Below are 14781 nucleotides of genomic sequence, written 5' to 3'. Positions count from 1 at the left end.
ATGACTAGGAAATCAAATTTTGCAATCTGAAATCATTACTGCAGTTCTTAAGTGTTTTTTACTCTGTTCCCTGAAAACATTTTTACCAGCTGTTCCCTCAGAGRCAGGAAGAACGCACGGTAACAATTTTTAAAGTACAGGGAGGATGCCAAGCATTTGGCGCTAGCTTTGCCTATCTCTCTGTTAGTGTTGATCCATAAAAGCCAGATTTTGGGACCACTTAGATTTTAAGCTGTACATCACCAAAATTAAGCAGTAAAGAACCATTTGATTTCAGTAGAGCAATTGCCAGCTCTAGACATGCTGATAGCCAAGACCAAGTGTTGAWACTGAGTTAGGAGCCATCCCTTGTAAAGGGAACACATATATGTTGCGGGGGAGCAAGGTAAAGCTCCGCAGAAATGAGGCACATGGTAGAGCTTGGAAAATCAGTCTGTAAGAGAAAAGGCTTAAGCAGTACAACACAACTGGCCAGTCAAAATGAAGCCTGTTTAAATAACAGCTAAAACTGCTTCTCTGATTGTTCTTTAATTACAGAGTTTATGGTGGAGAGGGGTTAACTTCAGTGGAGGGACATGTGTGAATATTTAGAGACTGACTGTTGTGCCTACAGTGCAGCTAATATCAGATAATGGAACTTAAAATATTTTAAACGTAGATATCTCTCAAATCAGTTGTAAAGAGGTATGTTTTTAGTACAGTTCTGTTTTATTCTTTTATTTGCAAAAGGTTGTGCGTATAGGAACAGCTATGTAGAAACAGAGGCTGGCTGCTTGTCAGTCTTCCAGAAAGATAATCTGGTTTAACTACCTGGCATGTCATAAAGCATAGAGTGCGTTGGTAGGTCTGTTACAACACAGCCAATGCGCTCAGCGGCCGCCTCCTTATTCACATGCTGTGGTACTGGTTATGAAATGACTCTCCAATCGCTCTAGCCCAGCCTGGCTTTTCTTAAAGAGAGCTGAGATGCAAGCGCAGATAAAAGCCAAATCAGTCTGGTTAATGAGAGGTGACAAATGACAATGTAAATATATGCAACTGTACCTTYCTGATGGAGAATAACACTTTTAAGTGTAGCTCTTCTGAAGCAACCMATAGTCATCTAGAAATAATTTTCGGTAGGGTATTTTGTTGGATTATTGCTGTTTAAGGAGTAGGACGCTAACTCCTGCATGTTGCATGTTTTAGTTTCAAGAAGCATTGCAGCGCTTATGAGCTGTACTTTTTTGCTGTTATGTTTTTCTCTGATGTAATTTTAGTTAAAATCATACTCATGAATTTTGGCCGAAGCAGAGACCACAAGACACTGTCAGAATATCTCAATTATGATAGCACTCCCATGCTGTAGTTGTTGTTTTAAAAAAAATACAGAATCCTAAGCAAGAAAGTCCAACTTAATGATTAGAAATGATGTGGGCTGGATGAAGCCCACACAAGGGCTCTGTGGGTCTCAAGACCATGTAGCTGGTGAAGCCCAGTCGCTGTGTTTACCACCTTGGGAATAAGTCTGTTCTTTGGGACATGTGCCTTCTCTCTGTTTCACCAGTGTAATTGGGGACAATTCTAAGAAAGACTGTGCGGTGAAGTTGCCCTTCCTTCTTCACTCATCTGCTTGCATGGGACAGAACTACCTACTGCTAACTGAATGGTTATTTATAGTCTTTCAGTAAAGCTCGTATGGACCTGGTCCATATTCTCATAGGAGCTAATTTCTATCTAGCCTCATCAAGCCTATTTAAACCCGAACTGGGTGAGTGGAAYGGGCTGCAGTGGGAACGTGTTAGAGCAAGTGAACGCAGGTCTAMCCATGCTGCAATGCAGAAAGGCTCTTGTACTTTGGGGTTATGTTTTTATCTCAGATGCAGCACAGCAATATAAAACCCATAAAACCATTTATTTTTTATAATCATGTATCGCTGTAAGTCACAGTTTTAACCGACGTTCCCCACTCTTTATTGACCTGTTTTGTGGGATTTTGTAAACTAGCTAATAAACCTTTGCTCGTGCTACTGTTAAGCGTAATACAGGACACAACATTCACAGCTGAAGTAAAACGTATGGCTTAGATAATTAAAAATTGTTCCAAGTGTCTTAACAATGAACAGTTTGATATTTGATCACAAACCTACTTCTGTGTTGCATCCTTCTCAGTACAGGGCACATTCCTTGGTTCATCTTTGACATCCCTTTTTAAAACATATATGTTTCTGAGTCTGGGTTTAATTTATGTGCCCCAGGCACTGCAGTTGGCCCTTCTCCATAGCAGAGAGGCAGCATGTGCTGTAGCAGTGCGTTGGCCTTCATTTTGGAGGTGCGTCAAGTCAAGCTGGTGGAGGCTGCGTGGTGAAATGCTAAGTGCAGTAGATGCAGGAACTCTACTCATTTGTTCTCTTTAGAGTAAGACAGCAGTTAGCACCCCAGACACTGCACTGGGGAACTTTACAAGCCTTTTATAGCTGATAGTCAAGGCAYGGTAAGGTCATGGTGTGATGTTAAGCCCAGTAGATGTTAAGCAGACATGTAAAGAATGTTCTCCCTACCAGGTGGTTCTCTAGACTTGCTGGATGAGAAGAGCTTCTGGGGAGCGATACACAGCCTAGTGTTTGAAACAGCATTGCTGAAGGGGAGAGCTGGTAAAGGAAAAGGGGGCGATGACCGTGGGAAGGGAGCTGGGGGACTACAGCGGAATATAGCTGTTAGTGCAGCAGTGGGAAGAACTTCAGGCTTCCTGCCGGAATCGGGATCCATGCAGGAGGCAGGTTACCTGGAGTGGAGACCCAGGGTCCGCCTAGGAGGCAGGTGCAGCTCGGGTGAGGGCTGCAGCACCAGCTCTGAGCTTGAGCACAGCGCCCAGAGCCCAGAGCGGGGCTGTGAGTGGGGCTGCCCAGGACCCTGACACCCCCACTCTTGCTGACGGCTGGGCCYGAATTTTGAAGCTGCTTTGTAGCTCTGTGGTGGCACCTTAGTGTGAGGCCTGTGGCAGAGGGCCCCGGGTGCAGGAGGGCGGCACCTCCGTGAGGCAGCCGCTGCCGCCCCGCTCCACAGGGTGCTGCTCATTCGCGCTGCACAGGGAGTCCCTCCAGGCGATGGACAGCGGTATTTCCACGAGCTGTGTGGCCTAGATTTAGGGGTCTCTGTTAACTTCGCCATTCCAGTTAATTCTGTGAAGTTTGATGTGTGAAAGGGTTTTTTTTGCCTGTTTGGTTGGGCTTTTTTTGCTTTTGCTCTTACAACCTGAAGCTGCAGGTAAGTTTTCTTCTCAGCTGCTCAGTGTGCAGCCTTCTCCTTCCTCAGCCTCATGCCTCTATGAAGAGGGCTTGCACACTCCTCACTGTACACAACTTAGATCTTCAATATATAACTTGCAAAATCAGGACTAGCTCCCCAGGAATCTGTGCTGGTGCTAGCTGTTGTGGATCACGAGGCTGCTACTGATAATTTCTTGTTGTTAAAACCAGTTCGCCCGTTCCTGGTTTGTTGCCTTTTAGCCAAGGTAGTTAGAAAAGCTTCTTCCATTTGCAAGGACTTGGTTCGCTACAGCGCTGGTGCTAACTGGCTGTGGGGAGTTAGCAGTGACTGTCAAAGGAGTGAATTTTCTGCCTGAGGAATATTAATGTGACGTACTCATGCATAGAAGAAGTTAGTTGGAATTTACATAATACTTCYTGCACCTGCTTGAATGAACTGTTAGATTATTGTACAAGGCTGACTCAGTGCGAATGCTTCAGCTTCTGCCATTCTCAATGGATTAGTAAAAATAATTGTGTGGTCGGACTGAGGAATTTATATTGTGTTTGAGAGTCTTTGAGCAAACAGTAGAGTGAAAAATACATTAAGAGCCTGGCAACTTGTGCACTGGGGGAACTGTGAACTTAAAGCAGAGCTACATCTTCAGCAGTTGTTTCATTTTACTACTTGTGAAACACCTCCTATTTTAATCAATTGTGAATAAATAAGATTTGTGGTCTAAATTGATCAGGGAAGTTTATTAAACTGTACCTATCATGCAGTATTTACAGATAAATAAGGAAAATCATTACAGTTTTTAGGAGTAAAGTTAATCTAGATCTGTGAGGACATGCCAAGGTCCCGCTTCAGGAATACTTAGGTTTTAAGAAGAGGATACTGTTTTTCTTGTGCCTCTGTTTACATAGGTCCTCAGACTTTGCAACAAGAGTATAGAACCAAGCCTCTTTTTTTTCTTTTTTTCTTTTTTTGAGTATAGAACCAAGCCTCAGGACAGCATTGACTATCATTTCACTTACAGATGTAGTTAGGTATGTAGGCCTTCTGAGGACCAAGAAAGCTAGTAGAAGTTTTGACCTTGTTTGTGTTAAATAAATGCCAAATGTAGTTACCCTTCTTACTCGGATCAGACTTGACAAATAATCCTCCTGGTATTACATCTTATTAAAACAGAGTTAAAGCAGTTTGGCCACTCAGGGAAATACCACAAACATCCTGGAGTGCAGACAGTCTAGAGAWGTGTCTGGAGTTGCCTGCTCAATGGATTATGAATATTTATTTCTCAGTGAAGATAGTGAACTTGGCACTTTGGGATAGGTCATCAGGATAGGTCGTGGGCTTATCAGTCATCCAAGGTTTTAATTCTAGTTCTTGCTCTTATGAGCCGATCACTTAAAGGCAATTTTCCAGCACTGAAGTGACTGATAGTTTTCTGCTTAGTGCAGTAGAAACATGTTTGGGCCATCTATTTCTAAGATGATATCAACTTAGAATCAACTGTCATTATGAAACTGAAGTACTGTAGCGTACAGCTTAAATTATGGTTTAAATTAAATTTGGCTTAAAGTCTGAAAAATGAACAGCATTTTTTTCATGGTTTTTCAGTGGGCAACTTATCTCACTGAGCAAGTATGGTCAACAGCAGGATAGTCCTTTAAAGCAGCAGGAACAGGAGTTAGAAATGTCAGTTTCTGAACGTCTGCTCAGTCTCTAAAAAACCACCCAGAATTCAAGGCAGCAGAAGTGGGAGCACAGTATAAACAGATCCCTGATTGCACTGAGCCCATCCTACTCGAATGAGCGCCTTGGGTCCCTTTCAGGCCTGGGAGCGTGTGTTGTTTAGACGCAGTCCGTGTGGGATGCTGCCTGCCTGCCGGAGGAAGATCCTTTATGTCCCGTTCCGTTGCTGGGTCTGGGGAATGTCGGCAATCCAAGAAGACTGGACGCAATGACTGTCTCAGCCAGCAAGTGCTCACGAGTTGTAACCTGCAGAACCTGCAGGGGAAAGTCTGTCAAGTAGCTCGGTGCTGCTTTAAGGCTTGCAGTGGATGGCAGGGCTTTGGTTTTTGCATTTGCTGGCTGTTTTTCTAAAATACTGGGCAATGGTGCTGCTGATGTGTTTCTTGTTCAGTGACAGCATCCTGCGTCTGCCTGGAGCTCAGCAGGAAGAAGGAGCCAGAAGGCAGCACTTAATTTGACCTAGGATCTTGCCTCTGTAGGAGGCAGTAGCTTTTGGCTCCCAGTTCTTCCTCAGCATGAATGCAGGGAAACTGAACCTTGTGATTACTGTTCAGAAAGATCCCATGCACCTATGGTGCTTATGGTAACGTTATGACACCCTAAGGATTAGGCTACAAGCTCCTTCAGGTTCAAATGGAGTCAGTAGGGTCTTGAGGAATCCCAGTTTATGGAGGCTAAGCCACTGACTACAGGGGACCAGAAATCCTACTGATCTTCTGCAGAATGTGGCATGTTCTGTTAGGGCCCAGCTCCAACACCATAAATTACACAGCTGTGGTCACTGGCTTATTTTAAGCAAAACTCACTGTATTTAGCCTTTGGTGGATCTTCAAAAATCTTCATGCTCATACTGCAAAGCATGCTTGTTTGGTGTTTGACATTCTTTGCTGTTTTAAGATTCGGTRGTTTTAATGTCCTGCAGTTTGTAAAGTTATTATTAGCTCATGTGGCTTTATAAAACAGCAGGTGATTTAATAAAGGTCTGTTTTCTAGCTGCCTTTGCATCATCTGGAATCTACCTTCTCGTGAGAGTGGTGTTACGAATGTCTCCAGTGGGAGGGAGGCCGTGAGGTGCTCTAGCAGTTTCACGGCTACGTAAACAACCCTCCCTTGTCAGAGTTCAGTCATCTTTAGCACCGGGGAGGTGATAGTTCTAGTAATGGTGATCACCTTCCAGATGATGGGACCTACTTATCCATCTCACAGTAATTTAAAGAGGAGCCACAGCTCATCCATCTTTTTCAAAGAGTTACAATGAATATTTGGCTGTGAGAATTTAGCATTTACCCTTCATGGGTCAGTGGATAGGTTAGTGTTAAAGCATCTTTAGGGAGAGTTTATTCTAATAAAACCTCTTTACACCCCGCATACTGTACTAGTATTTCATGCTACTTAAATGAAAAAAGAAATAAGGGGAGTAGCAGGCTACATATCCTAGTAAGTCACATGTTTTAGACCATCCTCACAAGTTGTGGATCATGTGGACTTTTTTTAGGGAGTAAATTAATGGAAATATTTCACTTTTGTTATTTTGTGGGAAGGTAGGTATCCATAACAGAGGAAGGCACTTGAGTTATTGTTTTGAGTCAGTATTCTAACAGCATTCTTCTTAAAGGAAAACATTTTCATATTCCTTCTCTTGTTGGCTCCTAATGTAATGCTAATTTCCATTAATCCATGATTTGTGTACAGAATGATTTAACTGAGGAGCTACAAGAAGAAAATGAGATCTTAATTTCATATGAAAATCCTTGAAACCACAGAACAGATTTTTTGAATATACATGCTGCATACTTTTCTTACTTGATTCCTACCCGGAACACTTGCTTTGTGTAATAACACATAGGATCGGCTTCTTAACCTTTGCCTATCAAATTTCTGTGTCCCATCATTAGAGAGAAATTTGTCTTTTTCTCCCCACATTAAGTAACTAAGGGAAATGCCAGATGGTGAAATTCTGTGGCTGGCCCTTATTGTTACACTTGAAAATACATTGGTAAACACTGAGGAACTGCATAGAGTTTTCTCTTGTCTTCTAACATCACTACAGATGGATTTATTCATTTATTTTTCTCATAGTGAATACTAGGTCTAGGCTTCCGTAAAAAAAGAAGCTAAAAATCTTAATGTCATAGACACAAGGAAACCTCTAATATGAACAAAATGTGAAGATGCACTGGCATCTACCCGAGCTCCATGAATCTACTTTTTATCACTTCTAAGGGAATAGACTCTATGGGAGTTGTCTCGCTTCGAGATGAATCTTGATGATAATCGGAATTATCATTGTATTACCCATCATTTCAACAGAAGCACCACTTTTTCATGGTGAAGTGCCACCTACTCAATATGCTACCCGCGTTGGGTGCCCTATGGTTAAACCTGCCTTGATCTAAAAAGCCTTGTGCTGTTGGTCTATGGTTGAATTTTTACCATGATCCTACATAGGTTTTCAGAGGGAAAAGGCAAGCTGTTATTTACACGCACCGCCTAATCCTCGGTGTGTAACGTGACTCTGTTTCACTTGGGCTCAGATGAAAGGTGCAGTCACATCAGGCCACAGAGATGATGATCTGTGATCACTATCTGTGATGGTCTTCCTGGAGGGCTCAAGAATCCTGGGCTCTTTCACCCTTCTTATGTCACTTATGACACCGGCGGGCACAGCCCAAATTTTACTGGTATTGAAAGGTTGCTCTTGTAGGCATTGCAAGGACTCTGCTTTCTCCAGGGGTGATTTAGGGCCAGATATTCTAGCAGAAGATTTAGGTATTTAAGCATCTCTAAAAATCTGATCTATAAGCACTTAAGAGGTTAACTTCCCTTTATTTTTTTTTTCCCTAGATGAGATTTAGACCCTGCATATGGAATGAGGACCCTCAAAATACTTGAGGAGGATCAAATAGGAGAATGGATTTAATGGACATAAATTTAATTTATGGACATAAATTAAGGCAGTTTCATACTTCTGCATGGACTTTCTCTTAAGCATTTCTAATCACTTCAGCTTAATGCTAGAGCCTAAGCATTTTTAGAAGATACCTGCCTTATCCTTCTTCGGTTTCCTGTTTGTGAAGTGGGGATAATAGTTTGTCCCTATCTCACAGTGATAAAAACATTAAAAGATTGTAAGGCTTCCCAGTGCTGCACTAATGGAGGCCACATAAACACCTCAGATAGCAGAAAGGCAAGTTGAGTTGGCAAAGCAGAGGTCATGAGCAACTAGAGATGAGATGTAGAAAGGGGCAAAGCTGAGCAAGGCCTGGAAGGCCTGGTAATAACTTTGTATACCATATTATGTCTAGGAGGAAGAATTTCAGCTTTCCCTGACCTTTATTCTATGCCTTTTTCCCCCTCGATTTTATTTACAGTTACATGTACTGACATTTGTACAATTTCGCATTTGTCAAAGAGAGAAATCTTGCAATTTTCTCTTTCGGACTTTGCTTAAAATTTTGTGCGTGTGTGAGAACATATGAGATTAGCCTTCTATTAACTGCTCTGGCATAGAATTAACTTGTGCAGCAGAGGTGCAAGACTCGCTCTTCTAATACTAGTGGGTGCAGAGGAGCTTGATCTGTGGAGCAAAATGTAGCGGGTTCTGATGTATATCACAAGAACTGGAAGGAACTCATATAGCAAATGCTGCCTAATATTTGCCATGTTACATGGAGCATGTTTCCGGGAATATAGTTTATTTAACTTCAGTCTAAGTTCTGTTAAACTTCCAACTAAAATTCTGTCATATGCCTGCTTGAGGGTAACTATTTTCCCCCAGCAAAAACCCTTCAACCGTTTCYTGAACTAACAACAAGAAAAATGTGTGGCCCAGCAACGCTACCCTCCTTCATCTGGTTCACCTCTCTGTATCAGAGCAGGGACACTCGGACAGTGGTGTCATCTCGACGCCTCCCTCAGCATCTGCCCACGGTTGTTGGTGGGTGGTGGCTGAACTGTTGGCCAAGAGCGTTGAATTGTTGCAGTGCGCRTGGGATGTAGGCCGAGGGCAGTGCGGCCGAGCCGGCCTTGCCCCGCGGGGGCTCACCCAGCTCCTGCATGTGGCACCTCCTGAGACRGGAGGCCCTGAGCGCCGAGGACAGCGCTGCCTCCTCGCCTTGATTGTGAAGGGGAGCCGAGATGTCCTGGCCCCACTGAGGGGCCTCTGCGAAGCGAGTGCTCGGGCTGCACCATCCTATGCACCATCCTTTGCAGGGCTACGAGGGTGATCGGGGCCTGGAACATCTGCCCTATGAGCAAAGGCTGAGGGAGCTGGGCCTGTTCAGCCTGGAGAAGAGRAGGCTGAGGGGGGACCTGATCAGTGTCTATAAATACCTCAAGGGAGGGAATGAGGAGGAGGGGGCGGCCTCTCGTYAGTGGTGGCCAGCGATAGGACTAGAGGAAACGGCCACAAGCTGAGGCACCAAAAGTTCCATAGGAACTTGAGAAAACATTTTCTGACAGTGAGGGTGACAGAGCCCTGGAACAGGCTGCCCAGGGAGGCTGTGGAGTCTCCTTCTTTGGAGATCTTTAAAACCCGCTTGGACGCAGCCCTGTGCCCCGTGCTCTAGGTGACCCTGCTTGAGCAGGGGGGTTGRACTCGATGACCTCTGCAGGTCCCTTCCAACCTTAAGGATTCCATGATTCTATGATCCCATGCCTCAGTGTCCTTTTCAAACCTCAAGGAGTGTCATGGCTTGAGGTGACCAGGTTACAAACACCAAAATCTCCCTGCTGGTCACACTGACGTTTACAAGATGCCACCCTTAAGACTTACAAGTTTAATATGATTATTCCCTGTTTTTAAGTGCTTGACTACAGTCAGGTTTTCTTTTAACATAATGATCTGAGTGACGATGTGACTCCTTGCTGAAGGTTTGGAAAGGATGAGAAGAGCACCAGAAATAGCAGGCGTATTTTYGTGAAGTGTATGAAGAAGGAAAATCTATCCTACTTAACTACAAAATTGGTTGTAAATATAATCTCTTGGAGTCGTCATTCTTTAAGAAAATTATACTTTAGGTAAACAGATGGCCTGATTCTGTTGCTGTCAGCACAGTAGGTTTCCCACTGCAACAGGAGATAYAGGGGTCAAACCTAGAAGTTTCTGAATGAACGAAGTGGAGAAAATGATCTTTCAGGMCTGTTCATAGCTGTAAAGTTGCTCACTGAGTGATTCTGTTCTTTCTCATCTCATTTTGACGCTGAGTTATCCTGCTACAAATGAGCCTTGCAAAGACCCTTTCGAAGCTGAACCTGCCGAGAGCGACCACTTCTTTAGTGGTGCAGAGCCCCCTGGGCACACAGAGAGAGCTTGGGTACTGATATTTGTCTCTCTGCACCTAGCGGAACTTTACCTTATGTCTTGCACATATGTCAGACCTATAACTGCAGGTTCGCAGGATTAGCCCCACTAATTGCCCTTTGAAAAGAGATCTCTAACATAAGTTGTGTATTTATATACAGGTAGGTGCATATATGTACCCATCTTGTATAAAGACTTCCCATCATCATGATAGAAAACATTAAAAAACAGGCCATTCTAGGCTGCATTCTGCTTAGCATGCAACTTCTAAAAATGTATATAGATTATGAATATATATACACAGACACGTAAACATATTTTAAAATGTTACACACACATGTAAACATATTATTTTGAAATATATGTACCATACGCAAACACGTATATCTATTGCTGTCATCTACAATGCATTAAAAAAAAGCCATTCTAGTTTTACGTTCTGCTTATGATGGAATTTGTTAGAAATATGTATGGGTAGCATCTCTGTTAGTGTATCAGTTTCTGTATTTCAGAAGAGAGCTATATAGAGGCATGCAATCCAAAGTTGCTTGGTATTTTTAAGCTGAAATTAGATTCATTGCTTTGATTATTCCATTGTGGGCCCCAAGTTACATTTTAGTGTCCTTCACCCTTTTCTCCTTTATTATTTATAACCCACACTCTTTGAGCAATGACCAGGACTAATCTGTAACCTTCTGTCCTTCTGCCTGATTCGTTCTCTTTGAAACACAAAGATTGAAGCAAATATTCCCAGACTCTCTGTTAAAACATAGGTAGATAGATATTTCTCCCATATTTGTGATACTGAAATAAGACTTAATGGATGTTTTGCTTTTCTAATTCAGTCTCGGAGGACCTACTTCAAAGGAAAATAGCAAAGGGCAAGGAAGTATATATTTCATATTCACTGTATTATGAAGTGCCTATTGCACATGCATACATGTAGGTGTTCTATAGATGTTCATATAGACACTCGTATGGCTGTCTGGATTGCTAGATTAATGCATCCGTGTTTTGTTGTGGCTCCCCTGCACCCCGGTCGTTTTTGTTTCCCCTGCAATGCTAGCTGCACCTAAATAAATAAATTAAATTGCAATTCATTTGTGCTCACTCTGCATCACAAAGAAGTGGGGCATAAAACAGCATTAGCAGTGAATCCCCCGAGGACCAAAGAACCTCGCAGGGGGCTGGTCCTCTGAATGGTCTCTGTCACTCCCTGGCAGCTAATGACTGAAACAGGATCCATTGCCACTGGGAGCTTTTAATTTCCTTACATTGTACAGATTGCTGTGATCCAATGCAAAGTGACAGCTACCATTTCAGTACAGCTCATTAACAGCTTTTGCACAAGCCGGACTGCACCAGGCCTGCGTGTCCGCCGTATTCCCGGGATTCCCGTTCGTGCAAGCTAGAGTTCTGCCTTTGGATAAGGTATAAAATAACACAGTTGCAGGCACAGTAAAAGCAGCGTTGTAGATACCTGGGGAAAACACACAATATATTTAAGCTTATCTTGGGGCAGAACAGCTTGTGCCCGTACTTCAGAGCAACTTGAGAAAACTCAGGGGTTTATTTGGTTGGTGAAAGAGCAGYGATAAATCATTGAAGTGCAAGGAGCTTGCAACGGAGAAGGCTTTCCAGGAAATTTAGGAAATGTCAGGAAGGTGGGGGGTTTGGGCAAGAGGGCAAGGAGAGAATTCAAGGAAATATTTGGAAAGTTAAATGGAGAGCCTGCTCTAAGGCTCATAGAAGCTAACAGTGGAGCTGACTGTCGAGCAGGACCAGCCGAAACTAGAATAACTTTGCGGTAGGTTCGTATGTTTTGTAAACACGAGGAAATTGCAGCCAGCTCTCCGCTCTTTGAAATCAGTGAAAAAATCCTTTTTAAATTTATACAGGACTTTATTTTTATAGCATAGATATATAGGGAAAACTGCTTTGGCTTTGTCAGCAATTTTGGAAATAACTTTTTTTCTTTTTAAGAGTCTTTAGGTTATTCTGTGTAAGAAAAGCAATCCAGTAAAACCAAGGAAAGAAGAGGCTGTTTTTCCCATTTCCAGAGGGACCATTCCCATTGAATAGGAAAATACTGGAATAGAACAACATAATTATCCCTCTTATTATCCCTTATCCTTTGCCTCTTTGAGGGGAGCAGTGTGACCTGCTGTAGTCCAGTAATCCCAACACAACTGATAAACTCCAGAAGGGTGTCCCAAATAAAACACAACACTGATGGTTGCTCTAGTTTAAGGTTATAGGAGGGTTTTAGTGGTGCTTCATTTTAGGTTCCTGGATCTTGAGCATCTCACAATAGGCTCAGAAGTCTATAACCAAAGTTTATAGTTACCGTAGGTTCAGTGGATCTTGCTGACTAATTTACAGGGGTATAAGTTTTTACCAACCCTTTTTCAGCTCAGTGAAACTGAAGGTGTTCTGCATTTTCAATGGCTATAAAGCAAAACCTCCCCACAGAATTTGGTCTACAAAATCCTCTATGGGTGTTGGCTCCAGGAAGCATTTACCATTGTAGGAGGAAGAGCTTGCAAAATCCAGTGGGAAACAGGTCAGTGTAAGCATAAAGTGCTGTCTCTGAAAGTGTTTTTAAAAGAGATGAGGCTTGGGATGTGCCCCGCTCAGTACTGACAGCCAGGTGGCCCGGTGCAGTTATTTAGTTCTTGCCCTCATCTTATTCCTGACTGCTTGTGAGGCTGATCCTAGTTCAGTTGCCCTGAGAGGTTTTTGTTAGTGCCTGAAATAAACAGCATCGTCAGAAAAGCTGTGTCACATCGTAACATTTAGAGTTTGCAGTGTAAGCTCGTTATGAGTTGATAAAAGATGTACGATGTAGCGYGACTATTTTAAGCTGGAAGCTGTGATGTTAAGTTAAGCTTCTTTATGTGCAAGATGAGAAAAGGGCAAATCCTGAGCACGCTGGGTTGGTAGCACTGATGGCAGCGTCGAGTAGGATGGCACGAAGCTCTCTTTAAAACCAAAAACAGGCTGGGAGACAAACCCAAACTGGGCGAACCCAGAACTGGGCAGTACTTGGTGAAACCACTAAGGACTGACTGACTTAYGGTGAGCCTCTGATTCAGCATGATCCATGTGTGGTTTTGTGTCCCTTTAAAGAACTATTGTCAGTACCAACAATGCAGTTTTACAGTTTTTCAAGAAAAACTACATTTTTAAAATGTATGTATGTATAAAATACCCAGCTACAGCTCATAACCTACTGGTCCCTTTGTCATCTCCTGTTCATCACTCACTTTTGTTGCAGTAAGACATTCAGTAATATCAAAAGACATGTAATTCAGTAATGTAAAAAGAATACAGACACATAATAACGGCAGCCTGTCTCAATTTCTGAAGCTAAGTTAGTTTTTAAGCCCATGACAGTGTTCTTAGGGAAACAAGTTTATGTATAATTGTAAGTATATGCATATGGTGCTCACAGAAATCCAGACTGTTGGCCATATATAAGCTCTATAGTATTGTGAAGAGTGATGTTTTTCTCTTTTAATATTCAGCTAAACAGCTGTGTGTTTGTAGGGCATCGTGTTACAGTGGAAGAGCAGAAAGCATTGCTGTGTCCAGTGGGCAGGAGCTGCAATGGGGCCTCATTAATTTAAGCTTGTTGGGGGGCCCCGTCTCAGGAACAGCCCTGTGTTGTGCTGCTGCAGGTGGCAACCACAAATACATGGGCTTGCGTGAAGGTTTGCCCCAAAGACAGACCTTTTTCCCTTGGGAAAGCAATGGCAGTGCTAAGCACAAGGATCTCTCGGGAACAGGGGCCTAAGGGCAGCGGACACTGCAGCGGCTCTGCCTTTCAGCCAAGGCCATGGCAGGCACTGGGCTCCAGGGTYTGCTGGTATCTATGGGGCAGCAGCACCTTGGAGGGACTCCCTGCTCTGCCCTGCTCTCCCTCTTTGCTGCCTGGTACTCCCCTGCCCGAGAGCTGCCTGCCCCTCTTGCAGAGCTTGTCTGCTTGGCTGGGACYGTGCACTTCTCGCTTCCAGTGCAACTTTTAAGGTCTCTGTTGTTAAACTATGTTAAAGGGCCACGTTAACCGCCTGCATGGAGATTAACCAGCCTTATTCGTCCATCAGTAAAGGAGGAAAATTTAAAGCAATATGAAACAAGCCAGTTGTGTGTTATAATTAAAGATGTTAAATTACATCTGTACGCAGACAGGCTTTTCAAATGTAATTTGCTTCACTTTCCCCCCAAACCTTTGCATGCTGCCTCAGTCAGGTGCCTGTCTGTGCTAGTGGTGCAAAAGCCCCGTGCCTGGTGCTGAGTCTCCACTCACATCCCGCCGGTTGAGTGGAACTTCAGCTCCTGGGCCGTGTTTGCTGCAGGATGGATCCTGTCCCTGTGGTGCCCAGGATCAGGCAAGCACCCAGCTGCATGTCCAGCTTCTCTGGCTGAATTTGTACGAAGCCCAAGCACTGAAGCCCTGAACAGCCCATTACGCTGTCCACAATACTTAAATC

Source organism: Nothoprocta perdicaria, unplaced genomic scaffold (genome assembly GCF_003342845.1).
Source record: "Nothoprocta perdicaria isolate Ctin4 unplaced genomic scaffold, notPer1 scaffold_154, whole genome shotgun sequence".
Classification (NCBI taxonomy): Eukaryota; Metazoa; Chordata; class Aves; order Tinamiformes; family Tinamidae; genus Nothoprocta; species Nothoprocta perdicaria.
Note: the sequence above shows the minus strand (reverse complement) of the source record.